Here is a 9958-nt window from a genome sequence, read left to right as displayed (position 1 = left end):
TGTTCAAGATATAACACAACAGAAGTGCTCCAGCTATTGTACTGATGGGAAAGGGTTCAAATATACAGAAATGATACACTCCATCTCCAGAACATTGTGGATTAGCCTATACAATAACAAGATAGCTATTGTTTATGTCAGGGTCTTTGTTTGGATAGACTGTCGCAGTATGCGATCTCAGATAAGACATGTTTCTGGACAACTTGTGAGAAGCTGACGTGATTGCTGAGATTAAAACCTACTCGAGAGTAAGCCTGGAGTGAACCCTCAAAAGCAGGAAGTGGGTGAAAGGTGATGGGGACAAAGTGGACACAGCAGCACATGATAGAAGGGAGAGGGAGGTAGAGATTACAGCAACGAGGACGAAGAAAAGAGCTATGTTTATCACTTGTAAGCCCCTCTGCTACTATGGCATTAACATGTCGCATTTAGCCTACTGCCTAAAGGGAATGATCATATTGACACACTTACACCATGAGCATCTATCGTTCCTGCTGTGGGACTGCTGATTACATCTCACTTGTGTGCTCGTGCAATAACTTGTGTGCTTGTGCAAATGGGAGGAATAGGACTGTTCAACTCTCAAAGGATGGGGAGGAGACACTTCTTTCCACCATGACTTCCACCCTCTCCCTCTCTCTTGCCCCCCCCCCCCCCCCATTGTTACATAAGAGCACTGCAGTGTGCCCCGTCTCTCATCACACAGACTGATCTGAGAACAGAAACGTAGTGTTCCAGTGAAACGAAACAGACACAGGTAGAGAGAAATGTCCTTTCATAACGCTCTGGTGGGACAGACAACACTCCCTTTCATTCATTCCATTCATGCATGTGACTGACCCCTCACCCCCTTGTCTGCTGAAACAATCTCACTCTGAACACCAGTCATGCTTCAGTGTAGTAGTTGTAGTAATTGTAGCATGGGCATGTGGGTTTGGGAGATTCTGGACAGGGAGGGTGGTTGGTTTTGCTGGTTCAACATGTTACAGCAGCCTCTTCATATTAGTACTAAAACACGAATTAGTAGCCTACTGTAGTCTATGTAACAAGTTATTTCTGGACAGTTTGTCAATATGTATCCTACTGCAAAACCAGACATAGTAACAACTTTCTTAATATAACCACATCAAATCTATCTGGCAATAAACACATGGAAACTGTGATCAAGTTCACCAATCACAGGGAGTGTGATAGAAAAGGAGAGATTGGGTTGGTTGGCCTCTAAACTTGGCTCAGACTATGGGATGTAAAACTTGCCAGAGAACAAGGGAGTGTCTACTCTGCCAACAGCAGTACTTTGTTGTTATAACTTGTGTGCCTGGAGCTTTACTATTGTTTAAGTTTGAATGCATGGGAAAACTTACAGTAGGCCTAATGACTAAAATGCAATGTGAAACAAAAACATACAGAATGCTCTAAAAACAAATATCTCATTAGAGATAAAACAGCATAAAATTGTCCATATTATCTGCACCTAAGATGCGGGGGAAATAGTTGCATTTGAGTGCAGTGGTAGACTAAATGTGTCTTCTGAGGAGGAGACTTCTGACTACAGTTATGCATTGTGCACAGTGCTCTCTAGTGGACATTTTAGGCATGGAGCCATTGCTTCGCAACACCATACAAATTCAGGCCATATAAATAATCGCAAACCTCCATCGAGACACCTATTTCAACCGCTTTCATTCTTTTGTTTATGTCTGTGTATTGAAGTGAATGTTTTTGCTGTTTTGCCCCCTAGCATGATGTATATCATTAATGCATCTTCAACAGAGGGTGGAATTAAGTTAAGTTTATTCTCTCTAAGGAAACAGTGGGAGTCTGGGAAATCCTAGGGCCAACGGCAACAATAGCTTAATCCTCTTTTTACATAGCGGGTTACTATTTTGTCTAATTTGTTCCTTTTACATGCACAAGTCTCCAATTAATGTTTTTAAACAGAGATCCAAGCTTTAAAAGAACATGGCACTCTTCTGGTACAGGGTTGTGGGCTCAGCTGCTCTCGAGTGTCTACTGAGTATTCTAACAGTAGCTGCCTGAGAAAGACTGTGAGAGGCCATCTGGGGGTAGTGAAACTGAGAGTGCTCTGAGCCAGAGAGAAGACTCAGTGGATAGTCTGCTTCAGAGTTGCACTGTATCAGGAGGTTCTCTTTGGCTCGCACCCACCCACTACTTCCTCTCGTGCTGTGCAAGGAAAGGGAGCTAGTGGTTCATAACTCTCTGTTCTGTAGGACTGAAAATATGCCTACATCTCCCAAAGAACAGGACGGACATCTGACTCAGCACGCTTATTATTGAAGCAAATGGAACATTATAAGAAAGATATGAGGCTACATATCACTTTTTCAGGTCTGTTCAAACAACAATTATCATGTTACTTTCAATGACAGTGAAGGTCTCGGGGTAATCAATAAGAAAGAAAGATCCAGATGGCTTTCAGAGTATTAGATGTTTTATTGACAAAGACAAGCAGAGACATACATGCCAGGGCCCCTGGGAGAAAACTCTAGTACAGGTCTCAAGTACATTTTCTCAAAGCCTTACTTTCTTGTTCATCTCTGTTTATACCTGGTTTTGCATCACAATGTGCCTTGCAATAATTGTACCGTAATCAAATTCAACATATCACAACAGCTTGAGTGTAGAGTTTCAATAAACCGGTAGGTAGACCATATTTGGTGGTGACGAGCTTAATCATCACATCAATGTTGTTGACATGAGACCACAGATACAAGCAGCTTGTTAGCGGCTGGAGTGGACAACAGGGCAGGGCATTCTATCTTGACCTTGGACGGAAACCCTCCCTAAGTTAGACTAAAAATGTTCTGACAAATATTTTATTTGTTTCAGAAACAACCTGGAAGATGACCCCATATTCTATGATAACAGACAGAAAAAGTATTTTGTTTTTCGAAGGCCCATTGGACATCACTTGAGCTTACAAATAAAACACACGAGGCATATTAGTATATGCTAAGAGAGACAAATCATTGTGGTTCCAGTGACGATTTTAGCATTTAAATCTTGTTGGGGCAAAAAAATGAATAATAAGTGGGATGCATGCCAGCAAAGCCACAACACAACACAACACAATACATTAATTGCACTATAAAGGTGACAAACGGTGCCCACAAACTGTTAGGGCCTACATAAAGCTGTCCCAACATCTTACCACTGCTACACCTGGCTATCAGCGGAGCCTTGTCTGCCAGCAAAACAGTTCAATCAGCCTCATATACTGCCTTTAAAAAAACATAGCTGATATGGCTGACTTGCTTAAACAAATGTGGTTTCTAATGACAATTGAGATGTACAAACTGTGGCATAAGGGGACGACAAGCGGATAAGAGGCAATCTGTAATTTCAATTAAGACATTTATGAGCGAGCTAGGACAGACGTAGTTAATATAACTATTTGTTTAGCACTTTTGAAATGTACAGCGACAGAATTCAGAACATGGGTCATTTTTACAGTGTTCTCCCTGTACACCAAGTCAGAACGTTAGGATAAATAAAGGGGGCATATAAGCAGACAATGAAGGCTTTTACAAAACAGGTTATAGGCTACATGTGCACCACCAAGTCAAAACAGTTGGTGAAATTAAGAGCAGTAAATTGACCAAATTATTAGGGTGAGGCACATGGGCTACTAACAGCTTACTACACAACGTACACTTAGCATTAATTTCTTAGATACAGTGTACATATCTCAATGGCATATTACACAATTTATGCAGCAGCATACGGGACATTTTTGGACTCACCTTGTTGTGCTGTGCTCACTTGAACAGGAAGGTGGCACGGCAGTTCTTTCTAGGCAAATGTTGTCAAAGTCTGGCCTTCTCTGGATTTTGGTGCTTTCAACTGGGAACTCCGAAAAAAAAAGGTTGAATCATGATGACATCATTGATCTTCTGGTCGTAGCTCTAGAAAGAGGCCTGAGTTCCCGACTTACAATTCCGAGTTGGATGACCATTCAAAACGTATTTCCCAGTCGGAGATCATTTTTTTCCGGAATTCCCAGTTGTCTTGAACTTCCTGAAGTCAACTTTTCGCAATTCCGAGTTAACAGTTGTTTTGAGCGCGGCACAAATCACGCTTCATTGACAGCATGATTTATCATTTATCATTTTAAACTTGGAAAAGAGACACTTAATCCCAGATTTGGGACCACACAGCCAATCCACTGAATAGCAGGCTAGTGATTGCTTTGCAACGCTTGCAGTTAGCCACTGTCACTGATTCCTTCCAAACCACTCATTGTTGAATTTGCGATTCCAAACTTGTGTAATGTTTATGTCCAATGGCCCATGAGCACCGATACGTTTTACCTATAATTTCTCTTCATTATTTATCTTCATATGACAAGGATAAAAAAGGATTTGCCAGTAGATTGTCGACATGATTCATGATGATGCCTGAAATCGAAGGTTTTGAAAGTATGATGTTGACAGTCCAATCAAAGCTACTGTAGAGATAACATAATTTGACATACTTTTATCTGTGGCCAATGACCTTGAGCCTTATTGGATGGGCACTTCAAATGTAACTCTATGGCAGCGCCCAAGGGGCTTGAATTTTCGAGGTCTACCCTTAGACTTGACATACTGTCCCCACGAGTGACAGAACACTGAGCTAGTCATGGCACAAGTAAAGAACATTACCAAGACCTACGCTCCGTATTTTCTGCTGGCTGCCCCACCACCACAGAAAGCAATGAGGTAGGCTAAAACACCTGCATTTTTGGAGCTGCCTTACTCAAAAAAGCAAAAAAGAGACCATGTTTGTATGCAGCTTTATTAACTCAATGATTTTTTAAATATATAATTGTAACTTTTTTTGAAAACTGATATGTGACACGTATTAATGACAAAATAACATAATTTTGATGGGGGGGTTTTGCAAAAATTGTGGGGCTCTGAATGACGGGTTGCCACTGTTTGGTTCATTGCTATATGTCCATAGAGTACCACAGTATGAGTCATAATACCCATAAAACCTAGTGGTCAAACAGGAAAATGGTTCCAATTGTTTTTCCACCATTCATTTTTCCCATAGGGGATTTTAAAACACTTAAAATAAGGGCTGTTTCGTGTAGGCTTAACCCGGTGTGATTTTTTAATAACCATGTAAATCTCTCTAGGACAAGGTGACTTTTATCAATATACTTGCCTGTATTTACCCCCCCCCCCCCCCAAAATGTAATGCTAATTATCTGCTAATGTAGCTATCATAAAGAACTACAAATGCCATGATAATCTGGACGAGACTGATGAACCGAGGAAAAGGTAAGAATATCTAAATGTAGTAATGAAACAATTCGTACAAATTTCTTTAAATTAACCTGTTCACAAAGGTGCCAGCTAGAGATGACATGCAGGAGCTTGCAGCGATTTGTAGTCTTGCATGATGTGTACTTTGATGCTAATTAGCATTTTCAAATCTGAGAGTATATAGAGCTGAATATATTGCAAAAATCACCTTGTCCAAGAGAGATTTACAAACGTCAAAATGTCTCGCCAGGGTAAGAACTGGGTCTGAACCCCACCCTGTACAGCTGGGTCCTAGACTTCCTGACTGGCCACCCCCAGGTGGTGAAGGTAGGCAACAACACCTCCACTACGCTGATCGTCAACACAGGGGCCCCACAAGGGTACGTGCTCAGACCCCTCCTGTACTCTCTGTTTACACATGACTACATGGCCACACACGCCTCCAACTCACTCATCACGTATGCAGACTACACCACAGTGGTAGGCCTGATTACCAACCACAACCAGACAGCTTACAAGGATGAGGTGAGGGCCCTGGTGGAGTGGTGCTAGGAAAATAACGTGTCCCTCAACGTGTCCCTTCACATTTCTTCAAAAATACCATCTTTGTCCCCATGTACAGTTGCAAACCGTAGTCTGGCTTTTTTATGGCGGTTTTGGAGCAGTGGCTTCTTCCTTGCTGAGCGGCCTTTCAGGTTATGTCGATATAGGACTCGTTTTACTGTGGATATAGATACTTTGTAGCGGTTTCCTCCAGCATCTTCACAAGGTCCTTTGCTGTTGTTCTGGGATTGATTCGCACTTTTCGCATCAAAGTACGTCCATCTCTTGGAGACAGAACGTGTCTCCTTCCTAAGCGGTAGGACGGCTGCATGGTCATATTGTGTTTATACTTGCGTACTCTTGTTTGTACAGATGAACGTGGTACCTTCAGGCATTTGGAAATTGCTCCCAAGGATGAACTAGACTTGTGGAGGTCTACAATTTTGTTTCTGAGGTCTTGGCTGATTACTTTTGATTTTCCCATGATGTCAAGCAAAGAGGCACTGTGTTTGAAGGTAGGCCTTGAAATATATCCACAGGTACACCTCCAATTGACTCAAATGATGTCAATTAGCCTATCAGAAGCATCTAAAGCCATGACATCATTTTCTGGAATTTTCCAAGCTGTTTAAAGGCACAGTCAACTTAGTGTATGTACACTTCTGACCCACTGGAATTGTGATACAGTGAATTATAAGTGAAATAATCTGTCTGTAAACAATTGTTGGAAAAATTACTTGTGTCATGCACAAAGTAGATATCCTAACCGACTTGCCAAAACTATAGTTTGTTAACAAGGAATTTTACGTGTTTCTAAAATCCCCCATGGGAAAAATGTATGGTGGAAAAACGATTGGAACCATTTCCCTGTTTGACCGCTAGGTTTTATGACACCTCCACTGTAGGGCTCTATAAACCAGCTAAGTTAGCTAGCTAGTTAACATGAGTCTACATATTGAACTTCAATCGCCAGTGGTACAACATATGAATTTATGGTTGGATCAGAATAACCATCATAATCGGAGAATTAAGTGAAAACCACAAGTCCAAATCCACATCCATGGATTAGGAAAGGGACAATTTAGCAAGCTAGCTACTGCAGTACAAACAGGCCAGAAGCAGACACGATTTCCTGACAAAGATGACGTTTTGCTCAATATGTGATTTGACTGGTGTGAAGCCAAATCAACTGGCCTCTCTTTTCCAGACCATTCAACAGTTAGATTTAGAACTCTGCAAGGAAAGAGTTCAGTTTATTCATGAAAATATCCTGACCAGTATCAACAGACTTCTGACATACCCTATAATAAAACATACAATAAGCCTTTCCTTACAGGAGCAATTTGTAAGTTCAGTTACTGGCCAGCAATGTGTGGAGGACCGGGGGAGAGTGTCTATGTGAGTGCAAAAGCAAACACAAAATGTAATCGGCGGGTCAATCCACCAATAGAGTGCCTTTAGGGTTGTTCAATTTGGTTAAACTATAGCAAGTGCAAATTTAAGTAACAGGGTTGATCATAACAGGGTTAACAATTTCATATTTAAAATCAGCCATAACTCCCCTTGTGGCAGACAGAGCAAATGGAAGCTTGTCTAGCCTATTTTTCTATGGATAACAGGATTGACAAGATATACTCGAGTCGACGCACTCAGGTTGTCCAACACATAACACCATAAAATGGAAAAAATATATAGTATAACAGGCTCACCTGCTTTTTACATTATGATTTGACTATTAGATGCTAAATGTTTCTTTGGAAAAAAGTATTTCAAAAGGAATGGTTTAACCACATTAAAACAAGAGTTCCGTTAAATAAATAAAAAACAGGCTTGAATTTAAAATGAGGGACAAACATAAATTAATCATTAATCACATGAAATAAATAACAGAATGACTAGGGCTTTAAAATGATGGTGGAAACTTTGGAAAATGTGGGGATTAAGTGGGTTAAAATCATCCTAGAACTCAGTATAACCTGCCATAGGACATGTCAAAATGCAGATTTCTGGCACTTTAGCCAGTCTTACACACACATATACATATATATATAAAACAATCTTATTAAATGTTCTATGGGGTTTATATTGAAGGGCATGTCCTTAAATATTACAGGCTTTAATAATTAAATATTGGTACACAATTTCTACTTAATTTTGGGGCTCCTAAGTGGTGCAGCGATCTAAGGCACTGCATCTCAGTGCTAGAGGTGTCACTACAGACACCCTGGTTTGAATCCATGCTGTATCACAACCAGCCGTGATTGGGAGACCCATAGGGCGCACAAACCCAGCATTGTCTGGGTTTGCCCAGTGTAGGCCGTCATTGTAAATAAGAATTAATTCTTAACTGACTTGCCTAGTTAAATAATAATATCGAAGTGATGCAAAAAGGCACTCTATTCTTGGAAAGACCCAGGCAGTCATCGGTATAACTCAAATACCTTTTCTCTTGTGTGTATTTAGTTTCAGGCTGATTGTGTTTGTATCATTGCCACAGCGCAGGGGCCTATGTCAACTTTCAGTGTGTTTGTATGGGAGAAAAGCCCAGGGATCAAATGATAAAGATCAGAAATATGCATGGAACACACGTACAATGATCACCCTCAGAAAATCAAGTTCCACATGCTGATTTTCATATCAGAGAACAGCCTGTGTTGCGAGTGCCCACGTGGAAAAGGGGAGAAACAGAATTGGGCAAGGACCTAGGTCCCCAAGTGGTTTTCAAATGCCAGCCAGCAGGAGGCATCCCTACATGCTCTGGCTGGTGGATCGGCCTGTATCACAGGAGTATCAACATCATGTACGCTGTCATCTGTTTGATACTTCAAACTCCCCAGAACATAAGGTCAATCAATATAAGGTCTGAAGAGGATAGGCCTATATGCGAACATACTGAATGTGAGACATGTAATGTGAATATTTTGCCATAGTGTTTAAGTGTGAACTATCACTAAATGATGCAATGTGTTATTGGAGTGAAAGTGGAGCGGGAAAAGGCAGAAAAACAGGGAAATTATGCATACATTCTTTATGAAACAACATTTTCCACCACCAATCAGCCACAGGTGTCCAACATCCTAAATGGTCAGAAAATACAAAAATGGTGGTGGAAAATGGTGTCAACCTTGATCCTCAATTACTTTGTTGCTCACTAATTGGACATCAAGGTAAAGTTATAGCAACTGTTTGTGATCAAATCAAACTCATCCAGACATAATGAAGTGAATGACTGAAGCTTCTCTGGGTGTCCATCAAGCCTAAGTGTTCTGTTCTCTGATTATAAAGCGGTTCCATCAATGCATGAGGCCTAAATGCATGTTCCGTTTGATTAAACTGTAAAGTAAGTGCAGACTCATGACTTCATCTAGGTTTCCTTAAGCCAAATACGGATAACTTAGCCTAGCTCTTATAGAAAGAACTGTGCCATTCATTCAGATGCCATGCATTTGTATATTCTTATTTTTTCCTACCCTAGAAAGTCCTGTAACTTCCCCAACCGAATCAGTGTTCACGTCACACTCACTGGTTTTATTTTTGGGTAATTTAGGATGTTGCACAACGCATTCAGCCACTGGTGTCAGAAAATACAAAAATTGTGTTTTTTTCCTGCCTTCTTGTCAATGTAGCTAGTTAAGGAGGAAAAGTATGCCTTTGCAGCCTGATTGGAGGATGCTTCATTTACAGTACGAACCGGTCCACGAGTGTATTACGGGGAATGCACATCAAGCCTAGAAGAGCCTCTGCCCTACATTTACAGGTTACTTAACAGCTGAACAATATAAGCTATCCAAGAGCCCCCATCTAACACACACACACACACATCCTATGTTCAAAATGTTTTTACATCAAATAGAATAACTTCACCATTATGTTAGTGCCAATGTTGACATATCCATAATACATTTAATATTAGGCAATTAGTCTATATAAGAAAAGCTTAATTTATCATCTTCGTTACTCAATAAGGTATCATAGGTGTCTACAAACGTAACACTTCCAAAAAGTGCAACAATGTGTAAAAAACAGGGAAAAAACTCGGTGAATTTCAATTCGGCGCTCAAGAAAGATGTCCGAGTTTCAGACTTCGAATTCCGAGTTGGACGATTTTCCCAGTCGGAGTTCAGTCTTGAACACATTGAAGC

This window comes from Oncorhynchus clarkii, chromosome 12 (genome assembly GCF_045791955.1).
Source record: "Oncorhynchus clarkii lewisi isolate Uvic-CL-2024 chromosome 12, UVic_Ocla_1.0, whole genome shotgun sequence".
Classification (NCBI taxonomy): domain Eukaryota; kingdom Metazoa; phylum Chordata; class Actinopteri; order Salmoniformes; family Salmonidae; genus Oncorhynchus; species Oncorhynchus clarkii.
Note: the sequence above shows the minus strand (reverse complement) of the source record.